This window comes from Hordeum vulgare, chromosome 1H (genome assembly GCF_904849725.1).
Source record: "Hordeum vulgare subsp. vulgare chromosome 1H, MorexV3_pseudomolecules_assembly, whole genome shotgun sequence".
Lineage (NCBI taxonomy): Eukaryota > Viridiplantae > Streptophyta > Magnoliopsida > Poales > Poaceae > Hordeum > Hordeum vulgare.
This window is the reverse complement of record NC_058518.1, coordinates 486,946,713-486,964,115: the sequence shown is the minus strand read 5'-3', so window position 1 is coordinate 486,964,115 and position 17,403 is coordinate 486,946,713. Positions and strand designations below refer to the sequence as shown.

Below are 17,403 nucleotides of genomic sequence, written 5' to 3'. Positions count from 1 at the left end.
CCATCCACATTCTTCTCCTTCCATCCGCCGGCATTTTTTGCTGGTCGTCAACCACTTTGCTCTTGTCATCCACCACTTTCTACTAGTTGCCATGCCCCCAGCCGTCGAATAACGTATTTAACACCGGAGCGCCGAGTGCAGCTCCCTTGAGCAGATCCTGATAAGGCGCGAAGCCCAAATCGTCATAGGGCTACCTCTCGATGCCGTGGATCCGTGGAGGAGTACGAATATGACGTGGGGATGCTGGGGCCATGGATCTGTAGTCGAAGCAACACGCGATCCTAGATTCCCTCAGGCCAAAATTGACGACGGAGACCAAACGTTGTCGTTTGTAGGAGGCGGAGGCAGAGGACCAGCGGACGTCGACTAGATGCTCGTGTATATGGATGAGGAGGAGCCGGAGCCCTTCGACGCGCCCAACTACCCGGCACCCAACACGGACGTTGTGGACATCTGCGAGGACGAAGTTTAGTTTAGACCGGCATGGTATACATAATAAGTAGGAAATCTTTTGCATTGTTTGTGTACATTTGGCTCGCGAGCTGTCAGGTTTGGCGCATCGAGCGATAGAGCAGTTTCTCTATTTTTGCAACTTTGGTCTTGTTGCAATTTTTCTACATCTACGATCTTGTTGTAGATTTTTTTTTTGCAATGGAGGTCGTGTTGCAGATTTTTTTTGCAATTAAAGTCTCATTATAGTTTTTTTTTACAACTGGGATTATGTTGCATAAGCATAGCATCGATGTACTGTCGTGTCTTCAGGGTCAAGATTCTGGAACAGAGCCGTTGTTGTGATGAAAGATTGCAACAAACATTATCGTAAGGTCATTTGACTCCGTTGACCCGAAGGAACCATCCGCATTAACTCGACCCCTACCGTCACTGTCTGTGGTGATAGAAGGTGTATGCCTATCTCACAGCCGATGACAATAACAAAAAGGTCAAATTCAATTTTTTTACAAACGAAATCAGATTGAATTAAAGTTAACAAAAAGATTAAAACCGTGAATTTGTCCTCGGTGTGGCCATCTGGACTCCGGCCACGATGTCTACGTCTCCCGTCCCGGCTCAAGTTGGACTGATCCCAGTGCTACGAGAATGAACCATGTGTGTCCACCGTGCATCCCGTGTGATCCCAGCTAGACTCCGGCAAAACCACGCGCGACTTCCACGAGCCCGGCACGCCGCCTCGTGGCCTCGTCGACGACGGGTCCCGACCCGACGCGCGACCCAGCTGGTACCCACAATCGCATGATGATGCCCGTCGTCAATTCGTCCACGCGATGTTGTTGCCGCTCTTCACCCCGGCGAGGCGAGCTGGTCCATGCGGCGGCCGCAGCCACCCTCGCGACCTGACGAGCCGCATCACTGCCGCTCTTCACCCAACGCTGCCCCTGCGAACCCGGGCTGCTCACTGCATGCCACGCGCTCCGTAGAACGAATGCTGCAGCTGTGTCCGGTGTAGACCTGGCCATGGCAGCCGGGCCCGAAAAAACCCGGGTTGGGCCGGGGTCAGGCCTGAAAAATGAACCTGACGGTCGGGCTGGGCCAGTAAAAACGTGATTAGCCATAGCCGGGCTGGATTGGGCCAAATCGGGCTTTTTTAGGCTTGGTTCTGGATTTTTCAGCATTGAGCTTTTTTGGCCCAGTCCGAAGCTCGGCCCGGCCCGACATATGCCCAAGTATAAGTCCGGTGAAGACACCGTCGACCATTCTGATGACATCTCTGGTTTACTGTTTTTCCTATTCTCACGGTCCCTCAGAACGGTCGTTTGCATTTCTAACCCCTAAATGTACAAGTACATGTCATTTGCTTCGACGTCTCTAAAACAAAAATGTTTCTTACATTGCCGCTCTAAAAGAAGCGTCCATGACCACTGCATCATAATGATGCACAATCTATTTTTTATTCTCTTCCTAATAATAAAGCAGAAACGGCTTCTGTCGTCCGTCATGGCGCTTTTACAAAAAAGCCCCTCATGTTTTTGCTATTCAACACGCAGTCCTTAACCAAAACAAGTCAACGAAGCGGTACATGCGAAAAAAAAAGCAGTCGCACACACCTCCCGATCCAATCTCAACCTCCAGCGCGCCGCCACCTCCTGCCCCGCCCGACGCCGGCGACGGTCGATCCGATGTTCGCCGGCCGTCGGCACCACTTGCGCCGCCCAACCTCGCTGCCAGCTGCGTCGTAGCTAAGGGGGCAACAGTCGCCGCTGCCCCACCTTGTCATGCCGTTCACGGAGGCGAGGCGACCACCGCCACCGTAGGGCCCAGCGTCGCCTCCCACCTGCGCCGCCCTGCGCCGCTGCCACGTAGGCGACCGCCGCCGCCCACCTGCGTTCAAGGAGGCGAGGCGACCACCGCCACCGCAGGTATTTCGTCAGCTTCGGCCACCTGTTTGTTCATAAGGGGGTACACAGGAACCCTGAGTTCAAATTCTTCTCCCAGAAGTTGAATACAGGTCAGCATGGATTGGAAGCTCAAGCGATCGAAGAGCGTTCCTAAGCTCAAGAACGGATCGCCCACGAGTCCGACTAAAGGTAATTCATTTGGTTGTCCACTTCCCTCTACTCTGTTCATTAAGAGGCATGTTTTTTCCTTGGACTCAACGTGTGTAGGATTCTCCCTTCATTTGCTTTGAGATTTACAGAAAACTGTTATGTATAGGAAAAGGCAAAGAAAAACAAGAATAAAGTTAAAAGAAACATGCTAATCAAGTATTTTTTTGTTCAGCTTCACCTAAGAGCCTAAAGTGGCATGACGGGCACCAAACTAAACAAGAATAAAGTTAAAACTCAATTATTTTCTGCCAACAAGAGATTCTTGGATGATGCACTGAACTATCTCTGAATATTTATGCGCGAATCAAATACATAATAACATGTATATTTCCGGTTGTAGAACTCCATACTACATATATTGAGATTGATAACTTCACATTATAAAAGCAACACTAAGATGCTGGTAACCAGAAACATTAATATTGCTGGTTACCATCGTTTTGGAAAACACTTGACGCATTGAGGAGACGCCCTTTTTCGAAAACAGAAACGACCACTAGGAAAACATTCAGAATAACCCCTGTACCCAGGCAAATAGATCAAAACTGGAATTTGATATGAATTGGGTGTGCTTTCTAAGATTTGTTTAAATCGGGTTTATATTATGTGAACTCCATTTGAATTTTAGTGATTTTACACCCTTGCATTTGGATCCGAGGTTCTATATGAATATATTTTTAGCAAATTACGTGTCGAATTTCTGGTTACTATGGCATCTGCATTATTTTCTGCCAACAAGAAATAAATTATGTTATATCTGTCATCTTAATTATTGTAGTTTCCAAATGCAATGCACCATGATATTCATGGACTCTAGGTTCAGTGCTCTACTGGCTTAGCTTGCATCCTCCTGGTCAACGTGTTATCTTTCTTCCTGTTTTTTGACTCTCAAGAGTAGTTAGATAGAAATACACAAAATAATCCTTGTTAAGGGCAGCATGCCAAAGATCTATTTAATCCCCCAGATTCAAACATATGTCACCATTTGACCCAACAGGAGTAGTTTCAAAAGCAAAATATTCTTTTAGTAAAATAATATTTAATCTGTGTGTGTATCTTACCCACTTGATTATTGAGTACCGTCGTTTGTCTGTCCATTCGGTTTCTCATATGAAGCTACTGAATCTGACAATTCCTTTTATTTTACAACACTATTGCTTATTTTTCCTATCAAAAATAAACTAGAGTGAATTAACGATTTGTGTTTTTTTAGATGTTCTCGGTTGGGTGTCCTCTCTACTACTGAAGTTTTACCACCATCTGGTGGTGTTTGAGAGCAGAGACGTCATACTTTCATCAGCAACGGCCAAATCCCCAGCGCCGCCGATGATGTACATCCTTGTACCCCTTGACTGTACCCCTTGACATCCAGTACCTCGCGTCTGCTCAACTTGAACACCTCCTCAGTACGTACATCTCTGAATTTTGCCCTTGCTTGAGAAGGCCGAGCATTGTTTTGTTGTAGCTATAATTTGAGTTTAGAAGATATACTCCTCTCTTTTTGACGTCAATTTTTTCAGTTGATTTTGCTCGAGGATGGTGCCCTTTATGAACTGATGGGTGTGTTCACAACATAGAGCAGCGCTTCTCTGTCCAGTCTCGTGTCTTTCTCTTCAGCACGGATCAGCGAGTACTACCGAGCAAAAATGTCCTTATGTTCGTTTGTTTCTTCCTTTTCCTTACTACTTTTGTGGCCCCAAATCTCACGATGGCTCTATGCATGTTCTTTTTGTTGACATGAATTTTACCATGAAAATTTCCTACTGATCTACAATGTTCTGCTATCTAAATTTGTATGTATATTGTGAATGAGTAGACACTGGTGCAGAAACCCAATTGAATGAAAATACTGACTACAGAGAGGTGTAATTATTAATTATTTTCTTGCCTTAAAAGATATGCAACTAGCAGAGTTTCTTATTTTCATCAATTGGGTTATGACCGAAGTGAAGAACTTATGTGGACAGTTTGGCAGATTTCAATGGCAAGATTTTTGTACAATTACAGTGGCAAATTTCAAAAGCAAGATTTTTGTACAATTATAGTGGCACATTTCAGAAATTTGTAGAGCACATGATTTACAAAAACTAGATATTCTGTGAAGCTGTGTACTTCTTACCCATTGCACTAATCTTTTGCTTTGAGCGATTGGCTAAAAGAAAGTACTTCCTTTGGAATAATCTTTCGTGCACTCACAAGTATAATCTCTCCATTTCCTTATTTCTTGTTCTTCCGCCAGTAGTATTTGTTTTAGCTACTATTTGCCCTTGAATAAATCACTCATGCTATTTTAATGAGGTTTATTCTAGCCGTTTGCTCATGTGAACAGAAACATTTTATCTGTTTAATGTGAGACATAAATCAAACAACTACTCGTGTAATAGGTTATGGGGTGTGATGATCTTTCGGTCGCCACAGGAGTGACGCGAGGGGGGTACGGGCTGTGGTCCAGTGAGGAGTCTGCTCACACTGGCATCAATGTGTGTCTCTTTTCTTCGTTCATGTTGTTTGTAGAGATAATATAAGTAAAACTCTCATGATGGTCTTGTGGTAACTATATGACCAATCGGTGTGAAGTTTCACTCTATTTGTATGAAAGTTCATATGTTTGCATCTCTACTTGCACTTCGATGACGATGTGGAGCTCAAGTAGATGTCGACAAAGAGTGAGGACGGAGCTTTTCACATACAAAATTCGTGATCCAAATATCATTAACCTAACCCGGTGCAACGCACTGGCACTTTTACTAGTAGAAAATAAGCCGCTCAATACATATCAGTTGACACTCAAACGCACATCTAACACTGAAATATATTTAGATACATCTATTTTCAGCAACACTAGTGTCACGCCCAAGATGCGACCCTATCTTCAATTTGGCACGAAGGCCTCGTCAGGGATAGAAGCGCATCTCGTCCTGTCGCAAGAATGGATATCGTTACAATACATGTACTGAAAAGAGGAGATATATATACAGAGTTGGCTTACACTCGCCACAAGCTACATCAGAGTCACATCAGTACATTACATAATCATCAAGAGAAAGAGCAGGGTCCGACTACGGACGAAAACAAACGACAAAAGAAGAACGACGTCCATCCTTGCTATCCCAGGCTGCCGGCCTGGAACCCATCATAGATCGATGAAGAAGAAGAAGAAGAGGCAACTCCAAATGAGCAATCAACGCGCTCGCGACAAGTAATCTTTACCTGTACCTGCAACTGGTGTTGTAGTAATCCGTGAGCCACAAGGGACCCAGCAATCTCATTTCCAAAGGTATCAAGACTAGCAAAGCTTAATGGGTGAGGTATGGTTAAGTGGTGAGGTTGCAGCAGCGGCTAAGCATTTATTTGGTGGCTAACTTACGAGTACAAGAAGAGGGGGAAGATCTACGCATAGCGGACGTGAACTACAGATGATCAAATGAATGATCCTGAACACCTACCTATGTCAGACATAACCCCACCGTGTCCTCGATCGGAGAAAGAACTCACGAAAGAGACAGTCACGGTTACGCACACAGTTGGCAAGTTTTAGTTAAGTTAACTTCAAGTTATCTACAACCAGTGTTAAACAAAGTTTCCACGTTGCCACATAACCGCGGGCACGGCTTTCCGAAAGATTTAACCCTGCAGGGGTGCTTCAACTAGTCCATCACAAATTACCACAAGCCGCATAGAAATCCTCAATCACGAAGCTCGCGATCTCGTCGGATTCCCTAGTGGAAAACCTCAACTCTGAGATTACCCAAAGCATCACCGGAATCCCGATGCACAAGATATCTTGTCAAAGGTAAAACTAATCCAGCAAGGCCGCCCGACGTGTCGACGAACCCGATAGGAGCCGCGTATCTCGTTCTCAGGACACGACGGATGGAACTAGCTACGGGTGCCAAACCTCGGGTTTCCCCGTGGTGGCCCCGCAGGCAGACCGTTTGGGACCAACACCATCAGCACTGGCCCCCCTGTTTATGTAAAATTACTCCTCGGGTAGCGCTAACTCCCTATGCATTTCAATTTAACAGAATTATTATGTTGGGCAAATGTAAAACCAATGTTGGGCCTTGCCAAACCAGCTTTAATCTAAAACGAATTATCAAGGGGGTCCCCATAACAACCCCGACCGTGTTAGGAGCGCTCAATTATGGAACATAACACCGGTAGCCGAAACTAAGGGGGCAAAGGTGGAACAAAACACCAGGCTAGAAAGGCCGAGCCTTCCACCTTTTACCAAGTATATAGGTGCATTAATTTAAATAGCATTAATATGGTGATATAACAAGAAATCCATGCTTTCACATGGAAGCATATGCACCTGCAACTAGCAATGCTAACAACATGGATAAGCAAGCGGTAACATAGCCAATTAGTGGTTTGCTAGGTCGAACAGGTTGAAGGTTATCATGGCATTGTTGAGAAGGCTGATATTTAACATGTGGTAGGCAACGAGACATAATCGATAGAAGCGGTAATACTAGCATGGCAATGATAGTAATGGTATCTGGGGAAATGATCATCTTGCCTGAGATCCCGCTTGGAAGAAGAATGCCTCCGTGAAGCAGACGAACCGACGTAGTCGAACGGGTCCTCACAATCCGACACGTTGCGGAACTCTATCGAGACGAAGCAAACCGGAAACACAAATCGACACACAAAATTCACCACACGATGCACTACGCATATGATGCATGAGCTACTGAATACGTGCAAGTCACGGAATGACAATTTCACACAATCAAACACTACACATTAAGTGAAGTTCAATATGCAAAGAGTTGCATATTGACGAAACTCCACGTTTATTATTTAGTTCTACCCTGATTAGATACACGACAATATTAAATGTGGTTAAACATGGCAAGAGGTGGAGCGCAAATTAAACTACCTATCTAGACATTTTAAATAAGGTCGGAAACGACATATAGCACCTCCGAGACGACCTCACATGTTAATTTACAATTCTGTCCAGATCTGAACTAATGCATTTAATTAGTTGTTAAACAGCAAAACAAATAGGTTCACGTGATTCTACGCGTCATGGCAAGCAATCTACACATAGAGAACATCTCCAACGGAGCTACCGATCAAAAGATACAAGCACCGCAAGATATGATGGCATGAATGCAATATGTGTGCAACGACGGTCACGAGCACTTCAAAGCTTACAAACAACAAGAGAACATGAAACTACACGAGATTCTAAGCAAGTTTCATGTACGACACGATCGAATCGGAGCTACGGTTCGAAAACTACGAGCAAAACAAAAAAACACTACAATCTGCCAAAATCAGCCACATAGCATATTCTACGCCCCACAACTACGGATACACAACTCCGATTTGCTCAAGCAAGGCATGGCACGCAAGAGGGCAAGAAGCACTACTACAAACAACTAACAACAACTAGCATGGCAGCACGGATCACTAGAGAAAGAAGTCACAAAATGGCATCTCACACACTATTTCAGACTTAGTGAAAATTACACCTCACGAAAGTGCAGTTTTCAGCCTGAAGCTATATTGACAGCAGCAAAACCTATAGCTACAGGACTCCAAATGGCATGAAAATTTACAGCATGCTAGAGAAACACAAGGGGTACAACTAACTCCATTGGGCCAACCTCAAAAGAGCTACAGATCACAAGATGCAAGCAAGACAAGACATCAACAAAATATAACAGATTCCAGACTTAGAAATATTTCAGCTCCTCCAAATCAGCACTATTTCTAGCAACTTGAGAGCAAGCAAAACACACCTAAACATACATTTCTATTGCAACCAAAAATAACAGGGGCTAAACAAAGCATCCGAGATCAACTCCCTAGTTGACAACTAATTCAAACGGGGCGCGGAATAAATCTTACGAATTAAACAAGAGGGCATCACAGCAAAATATCGCGCGAACTAACTTCCTCAAAAGCTAAAACTAATTGCACAGAAAAATCCATGGGATTTTTCTACCCCGGAAATATATAAAATATGTGGGGTTTGCAACACCAAATATAGCCACACAATAATGCGGGAGAAATAAACCTAGACACGAACAAAAAATAAACTAACGGCAAATCCCTACACGCAAAAAAATATCAAAGACCGCTCTAAAATACGCGGAAAAATAGTCCCTAAAACATGGACATTTATACCACGGCGTTCGGGCTATCCGAACACGCGTGAAAAATAAATACCGGACGTTCCCCTATTGGGACAGCACGCTAAACAAAGCATTCGGCACGTAATACTACGTCAAATAAATATGCAAGTTTCAAAATCATATTCTATGCGCGAAACTACATGAAATCCATATGCTACACGTCGCGAACCGATAAACGGTTTAAAATCTACGTACGTTTGATATATAACCTATTCACTGAAAAAGAATTAAGTCACAGAAATTAAGCAAACCTACGCGGGCCGAAACTACCTTACACGGGCCAACATGCATGGGCGAGGGATTCCAAAATTACACTCGGGCGGGGCTTAGCGGGCAGCTCACCTTGGGGCCTCTCGGCCTGCTTGGTGGGGAGGAGGAGCTGGGCCGGCGGGTTCCTGGGCCGCAGGAGAGGCGAGGCGGCTGCTGGGCCGCGAGGAGGCAGGCCCACGCGGGGGAGGCGGCCCAGGTGGAGGTCAACGGGGCATGGCGGCGGGGCTCCTCCCGATCCGACTGGATCGGGGCTCCCAGGCGGCAGCGCGACAACTCTTGCAACGGTCATGGCGGCCGGCGATGAGGGGCGACTGGGCCGGCGACCAACGCGGCAGGCGACGGGTGGCGGCCGGAGGGGACCGGATCCGGGGGCCGAGGGCGGCGGGCACGCAGGCGGGCGGAGGACGGCCAGCGGGGACGGCGCGGCAGCGCGCGGGGGCGCGTTTCCTGGTGGCGGCCGGCGGCGGGGTACCTCCGGCGAGGAGCTGCGGGTCGGGGTCGAGGCGGCGCAGAGGGCTCCGGCGGCGGCGGCTGTTGGCCGGTGCAGCGACGCGGGAGAGGGAGCCATGGGGAGGCGCGGCTCGGGTCCGGGCGGCGGCGCGCAGATGGGCCCGGCGGGCCTCGGATGGGCTCGGCGGGCCCGCGGCGGCTGGGGCTGGGGAGGGAGAGGAGAGGCGGCGGCTAGGGTTAGGTTTAGGTGGGGCGCGGAAAACGAGGAGGAATTTGAGGAAGGCTGTCTAAAATGCATGGGGGTTATTTATAGACAAATGGGGGGCTCGGTTAACCGGAATTTCGTTTCGGATCCAACCGCGGGGTCGGATTCGGATGATTCTGAACGCGGGTATGGGTACGCGGCCGTGTAGAGGGAATATCCGGAGTCGAAAGGGGAGAACGGGCGGCGCGGCACGAATTTTTAAAACACCGACAAACGTCCGACGGTAGCCCGAATACGGTGCCGCTACGGTCGACCGTTCGGGTATTAGACGGTCTCCGATCGCGACGAAATTCGACAAGCGGCCTAGCGATAACTAATTACGACCGCACGTCAAATCTCAACCCGATTAGAGAAAGTTTTACGCATACTTTTAAAACAGGGTTTCGACGGTGCCGCGGGCGCGTGCGTGTGTGGTCGGGCTCCGAACGGACAATGACAAGAACCGGGAACTACTAACGGATGCGAGTTTTGAAAACGGGCGGCAACGGAGACGTCGATGCAATGCAGATGATGCGCATGATGCGATGATGATGCGGCAACTGAAAATATCCACACGACGAAAACAGAAAGAAAGGGGAAGCTTCTGGAACGTCGGCATCGGGCTGTCACAACTAGTTTGAGTATTCCAAAAATTCAATTAAAGGAAATAATTTATGCCGATCGGTAAAAAAGATTACATGGATCAACCACATAATCTCTTAGTGGCACGACATCCAGACCTAGTTTAAAGTGTTTGTGCAGCCATCTTTCGATGGTTGATCTCAAAGGCCATTTGCTCCCAGACATCCCACAATGAAATAAGGAGGACATATGGATTGGCGCATTTTTAGGACGTGATGGATTAAAAACACAATCATACCAATAATTGCAAATTGCCCAAGAACGGACTGAACCGTCATATCTTTCCTACACACTACATTGTATGATGAAGGATATTGAATCACAAGTGGGTTAGCCCTTCATGATGATGGTGGTGCTCATTCTCCGGTTCAGGTTGCTGAAGATGGTGGTGCTCATTCTTCGGTCAATGTGGATGATGGTGATGGTGGTGCTAGGGTCGGTGGTGGTGGCGATGATCTTTGCAACAATGAGGGCGTTGTTTGACGTTGCTAGGGCCGGTGGTGGAGGCAATTGATACCACGTATGTTGTGCATGATTTTGGATGTGATGAACTAGTGATGAATATATAAGCACTTAGATGGCCAAATTTTATTCATCTATATTCAAGCACTTGTTTGTATTTGTCTTAAAATCATTTTGCAGTATCGTGAGGCCTCCGGCGTGGAGCGGATCCTCTCAACCCATCCCGCAAAAAAAGGATGAGTTTAGAGGATTTGTTCCGCTGGAGACCTCACGATACTGCAATTTGTTTACAGGTCTCCATAAATGAATTTTGCGGGACGCGACTTTATGGTATACGCTAGAGATGCTCTAAGATAGAACAGAGAGCAAGGCCACAACTGTGATGGCGCCCCCCTTGGGTGGATCACCACGCCCCAAATGAATGGAGTAGAACGATCGAGACACCCCTCGCATGTGTGGAGTGGCAGAGCGAGATGGGGATGAGGGCCATGCACAATGATTAATATATAAGGTTATCTTATCTTATACCCATCACATAATCTTGAGAAGATAACAAAAAATGACATACAATGGGTTATTCTTAGTCTTATCTTCAATAACTAGATATTCCTAAATATGTGATGAGCAATTGTTGCTAAGGGATAACTAAAATACCAAGGTTGAAAAAAATGGTAGGCGTAAGCGAGGCGGTTGGCCTTCGCCTAGTGGCTAGGCGTTGCTTAAGCGCCCATGGCGCGGGCTTGGCGGTAATATAGTTTTTATTATCATATTGTATTTGTAATTATTATATGTATGTAGATATTGATTTAGGGCATATAAATACCAGCTACTACCATTGAAACATTGCATGTTTGGCATATTCATGCAATATGGCATGATTTCTAGTAAGGATTTGTCCTCGTCCATTGCCATGCAAAGTCTGCATCGACCCAGATTTTGGATATGTCAATTTCTCAAGGTGCCTTCGTCAGGTAATATGCCTTTCAGAACGCGCCACCAAAAGACCCTCACCTTGGGAATAACATTCAATTTCAAAAGAGCACACCACAACCGTTGTTCATCAATGAAGGTATCGGTACTCGCCCCTTCATCTCAAGACAAATGCTCTTTTTGGTTCATAAGAGAATGGTACGCCGACTTGACAGTATATGTGGCAGATTGTTTATGAGCCCAAGCAAAGAAATCTGCACCACCTCCTTGATGCAATGGCATGTTGAGGATACCATCGGCGTCGGGAGGGATGAACATGTCACAAACTCGACATTAGTATTTCCGGGCTTGAACATGGGAGTCATAGAAATGATGGATGGGATCCATCGATCATTCCAAACCGAGATGGTTGACCCTGAACACACTCGTTTGATCATTACAGTATCAAGTGTCACCCTTCCTACCGCTATTGCTTGCCAAGTGGTTGATGCATTTTTTGGTACAACGGCTAGTTAGAACTCGGTGTCTAGAAAGTATCGCCCTTTGAGAACTCTGGCTGAAAGGACGTGGATGTCGCCTAGAGGGGGGGGTGAATAGGCGCTTTAAAATAATTAAGGTTTAGGCTTGAACAAATGCGGAATAAAACTAACGTTTAATATGTCAAGCACAAAACCTCAAACAACTAGGCTCACCTATGTGCACCAACAACTTATACTAAGTAAGATAAACAACTAAGTGATAGCAAGATATATGACAAGAGACAATATGACTATCACAAAGTAAAGTGCATAAGTAAAGGGTTCGGGTAAGAGATAACCGAGGCACGGGGAGACGATGATGTATCCCTAAATTCACACCCTTGCGGATGCTAATCTCCGTTAGAGCGGTGTGGAGGCACAATGCTCCCCAAGATGCCACTAAGGCCACCGTAATCTCCTCACGCCCTCGCACAATGCAAGATGCCGTGATTCCACTAAGGGACCCTTGAGGGCGGTCACCGAACCCGTACAAATGGCAAACCTTGGGGGCGGTCACCGAACCCGTACACGTGGCAACCCTTGGGGGCGGTTACCGGTACCCGTACAAATTGCTCGGGGCAATCTCCACAACCTAATTGGAGACCCCGACGCTTTCCCGGAGCTTCACACCACAATGATTGAGCTCCGAGACACCACCAAGCTTCTAGGACGCCAAAGCATGCACGAAGAACAATATCTAGGGTACTAAGTACCAAAGGTAATAAGCTTCTCAACCTTCACTTCCACGTATCACCGTGGAGAACTCAAACTGATGCAACCAATGCAATGGCAAGAACACACGAAGTGGTCAAGTCCCTCACACTCAAATCCCTCCACAACAACAAAAGCTATGGAGAAATATGAGAGGAAGAACAAGGAGCTCACAAAGAACTCCAAGATCTAGATCCAAGGGGTTCCCCTCACATAGAGGAGAAAGTGATTGGTGGAGATGTGGATCTAGATCTCCTCTCTCTTTTCCCTCAAGAACAAGCAAGAATCATTGGAGGGATTGAGAGTTAGCAAGCTCTAAGAATGTCAACAATGGAGGTAGAACAAGAGCTCAACGGATGGATTAGGCCAAGGGGGAAGAAGACCCCCTTTATATAGTGGGGGAAGGAATCAGACCGTTACCCCCACTTACAGCCCGAGCCCAGCGGTACTACCGCTGGCACTCCAGCGGTACTACCGCCAACTAGCGGTACTACTGCTGGCTGCAGCGGTACTACCACTGGCACTCCAGCGGTACTATCGCTCGTCCCAGCAGTACTACCGCTGGGCCCCTGGTAGTGCAAACGCACTACCACCGGCAAGAAAGTCTTCGCAAAAAGGTCCGTCCACGAACAACCGCTAGGCAGGCGGTACTAAGCTCCTGGAGCGGTACTACCGCTGACCAGGGGCGGTACTACTGCCAGCCAGCGGTACTACCGCTAGGTCCAGCGGTACTACCGCTCGCCACTGAAACAGCCATAACTTTCGCATACGAGCTCCGAATCGAGAAAACCCAAGCTTGTTGGATTCAGGATGACAAGAGCTATCCAAGACCATGCAGATATGAAAATGCCAATGATATAGAAATGTGAGTACTCTATGAATGAAGAACCAGCAAAAACTCCAACATCGAAAACATCATAGTAGATGCATATGGACTCCGTTTTCGATGAACTCGAGCTTGTCACGAAGATGACCATAAGCTCTAAAACTCACAAATAGAAACACCAAACAAGAACCAAGAAGTATGATGCAAGGATGCAAATGGTTTGAGCTCTCAACGAACGATACGATCAAGCTACTCACTTGAGAGCCCCCCTTGATAGTATAGCAATCTATCCTAACCAGAAAACCTATCAAGGGCAAACCTATACCTTGCACCTCGTCCTATTGAGCTAGATGATGATGATCTTGACTTCCTCAAGATGGACCACCTTTCTTGATTGCGTTGGCTTGATGAAGACTAGTTGATTGCTCCCCCATACTCACTATGGGTGAGCCACTCTTCAGCATATCTTCACAAGTCCATTGCCACCACAATGGACGTCAAGCTTCAAGCATGATATCTTCGTGCTGATCCACTTGAACTTGCACATTGCAATCTTGATGACGATCACAACTTGACGTCATACTTCATGGGTTGTATGAGATCTTCTCTTTGACGCAAGCCCATGGAAACACACCTAACCCCCACATAGAACTCTCACGAAGACCATGAGTTAGTACGCAAACACGTAATGGACAATGCTTCCCATACCATGGGATCACTTGATCCCTCTCGGTACATCTTGTATGTTTTGTGTGTCGATCATCTTGATTTACTCTTTGTCTGAGATCTTGATCAACCTTGTGTCTCTATGACCATTCTTTGGATAATACCTTGAATACCACCTTGGTCATCATATAAACTCCTTGAACCCAACAGATGGACTTCAAGAAGTGCATATGAACAAATCCTATAAATATAACTTAAGGCAACCATTAGTCCATAGGAATTGTCATCAATTACCAAAACCACATATGGAGATATATGCTCTAACACTGGCGCATAGGGAAATTTGGGTTCATCATAAAACGCCAACCATGCTTCCCTAGGAGTGCCAAGTTAAATTGTTGTGAGTCACGAAAGCCCAAAAAATAATCAATAGGCAAGTTTTTTGTATCTTTTTTTAGGAAATAATTGATAGGCAAGTGACCATTCAGAAGAAAATAGGGCCATTGTGCAAGCTAGGGGCCTATACAAAGCCCACCGCGGCACTCTACCCACGGGAGGTCCTATTTACCGCATTTTACGGCAAACACACACCTCTTTGCACACAACACGCGCAACTCGACGAACCCATTGGGAATAAAACTATGTGGAATTGGTCGGGCGCAAAAAACCCAAAAAATAAAATATGAGCAACCGGGGAATCGCGATCTCCAGACCATTCCCTGAGGTACGAAATCCGCTAGCCAGTCGAATTGCCCAATGATATTTAAGAAGGTGTAGCGCCAACTGTCAAGAACAACCTCCAGCAGCATAACTCAATATTTTAAGAAACACAAACAGTTTATTAAATTGCAATTTTCTTTAACATGCAAAAATATTTTGCAAACACAACCAATCATTGAAAGCTTCGAACACCTTTTGAGACAAAAATATTGGAATTATTAACAATTTTCTAGAACACAAACAAAATTTAATACTCCAAACTTCTTTGAAAACTCGAACAAACTTCGTAATGCAAAAAAGACCTACTTTTTGAAACACAAACATTAGTTGGGAAACTAAAAAATATATGGAAAACAATAGAAATAAAATTTGAATATGAGAGTAATTTTCAAATTATTAACCACTATTTGTAAGTGCAAAAGTGAACATTTTTCAAAACTAGAAACACTTTTTCAAAAACTCAAGAATATTTTGAATTTGCAAAAAAGTGAAAATAATAATAATAAATAATATGTTTAATTTTTTTGGAAACAAGATCATTTTTTGAAAATACCGAATACTTTCGAATTTGAACAAAATAAAACGCGTGATCATTTATTAATTTGTGAACATATCCTGAAAATGAAGGTTTTCTGAATTTGGGAACAAATTTAGGAGTGAGCAAATTTATGAAAACAATTTAAATTCTACAACGAAATTTAAAATGCAATCGTTATTTTGAATTTGTGAACGAATTTTGAAACATGATTTTTTTTTAAAAATTTGGACAAGCTTTGAAACTTTTTTTGAAACCAAATAGTTTGAAAAGCTTAACTAACTTTGAAATTCTGAAACATTTATCTGAAAATCATGAACATTTTTTTAAACTGGAACTTATTTTGTAATTCCAGACGAAAATTGGAAATGCAAAAAGAGAAACTCCTGAAGAAATTTGAAAAAACCAACATTTTTTGAAATTTTGAACAATTTTTTAGGCAGGAACTTTTTTTTAACTCCTAAAAAATCGAAACATAGACATTTTTATAAATTTGTAAACAGTTTCTTAAACAGGAACATTTTCAAAGTTCTGAATAGCTTTGAAATAACCTTGAAGAAAAAAATTTGAAAAACAGAAACAAAATTTGGAAACACTTTTTTTTTTTGAAAATTTGCAAACTATATCGGAAACTCCTACAAAAATGGAAACATCAACATTTTTTTAAAATGGTCAATTATTTTTGAAAGGTGGAACATTTTTTAAAATTCCGAACTATTTTTGAAAAGTTGTGAACATTTTAATGAAAAACATACCGAATAGAATTTGATTTTTTTGAAAAAAATTGTGAATAATTTTTGAATCATGAATAATTGTCATTTTGCGAACAATTGTTGAAACATGATTCTTTTTTAAACAGTAAAATTTTAGAATAATAGAAACATTTTTTGAAACTGCCAAATTCTCTTTTAGAAAATTGAATATTTTCTGAATTTATGAATATTTTTGAAATCACAGGTATCTTTAAAAAAGTGAACATTTTTTAAAAATCACTAACAATGTTTTGAGTTTCTGAACAAATTTGAAAGTATAAACTTTGATACAAAGATTAAGGGAAATACTCTCATCCGGCCGATATTTTTGTCGCGTCGACCGCCTCCATCGTCGTCGGATCTTTTTCGGATCAGACGTCTCGAGATTGTTTTGGTGACCTTCCCCTATTCTTTAACCGGGCAGCTGTTTCGAAATGCAGATCGCAACAACGATCTGTTACAAGAAAAAATTGCAACAAGACTTTAAAAAATATATTTTCATAATAAGACAAAGCAGTTGTTTTTGTAACGCGATCGCTGTTCCTGCAACGTGGCTGTTGTTTGAGGATTTTTTTTTTCTGCAGACGTTGTTTCAGAAATAGTTTGTGCAACGCGGCCATCGTTTGTGCATCCGGCCGTTGTTTCTGCAACACGGGCGTTGCAAGATGACGCTGGACACGGGTCTATCGAGGCCGGGTAAAGTGTTGCAGAAACTTCAGTTTAGCTCCTGTACATCAGTGGCGGGCTGATTTTGCGGTGGGTTGACGGCGGCGCCGCGTGGAGTGCAGCTTTGTCGGGGTCAAGGAACAGTGTCTAGTTTTCGCAACAGACCTCTTGTTGCAGAAAATAACGATTGAGCATGCGGGACGCGGACACTACATCGAACGGCTATCAGCTCAGGGATCTAACGACTGTCTAGGCGATGGATAATTTCTAAAAATCAACCGCGGACGCGTAGTGT

At 44.5% G+C, this 17,403-nt stretch overlaps 1 long non-coding RNA gene across 1 annotated transcript; it reads left to right on the top strand.

Annotated features, from left to right (window-relative positions):
• Nucleotides 1–2,182: 2,182 nt before the first annotated feature.
• On the top strand, nt 2,183–4,088 carry LOC123448289. Its single transcript, XR_006631652.1, has 3 exons — nt 2,183–2,375; nt 2,452–2,543; nt 3,778–4,088. It is a non-coding gene; the product is annotated as an uncharacterized LOC123448289 (long non-coding RNA).
• The last annotated feature ends 13,315 nt before the right edge of the window (nt 4,089–17,403 follow it).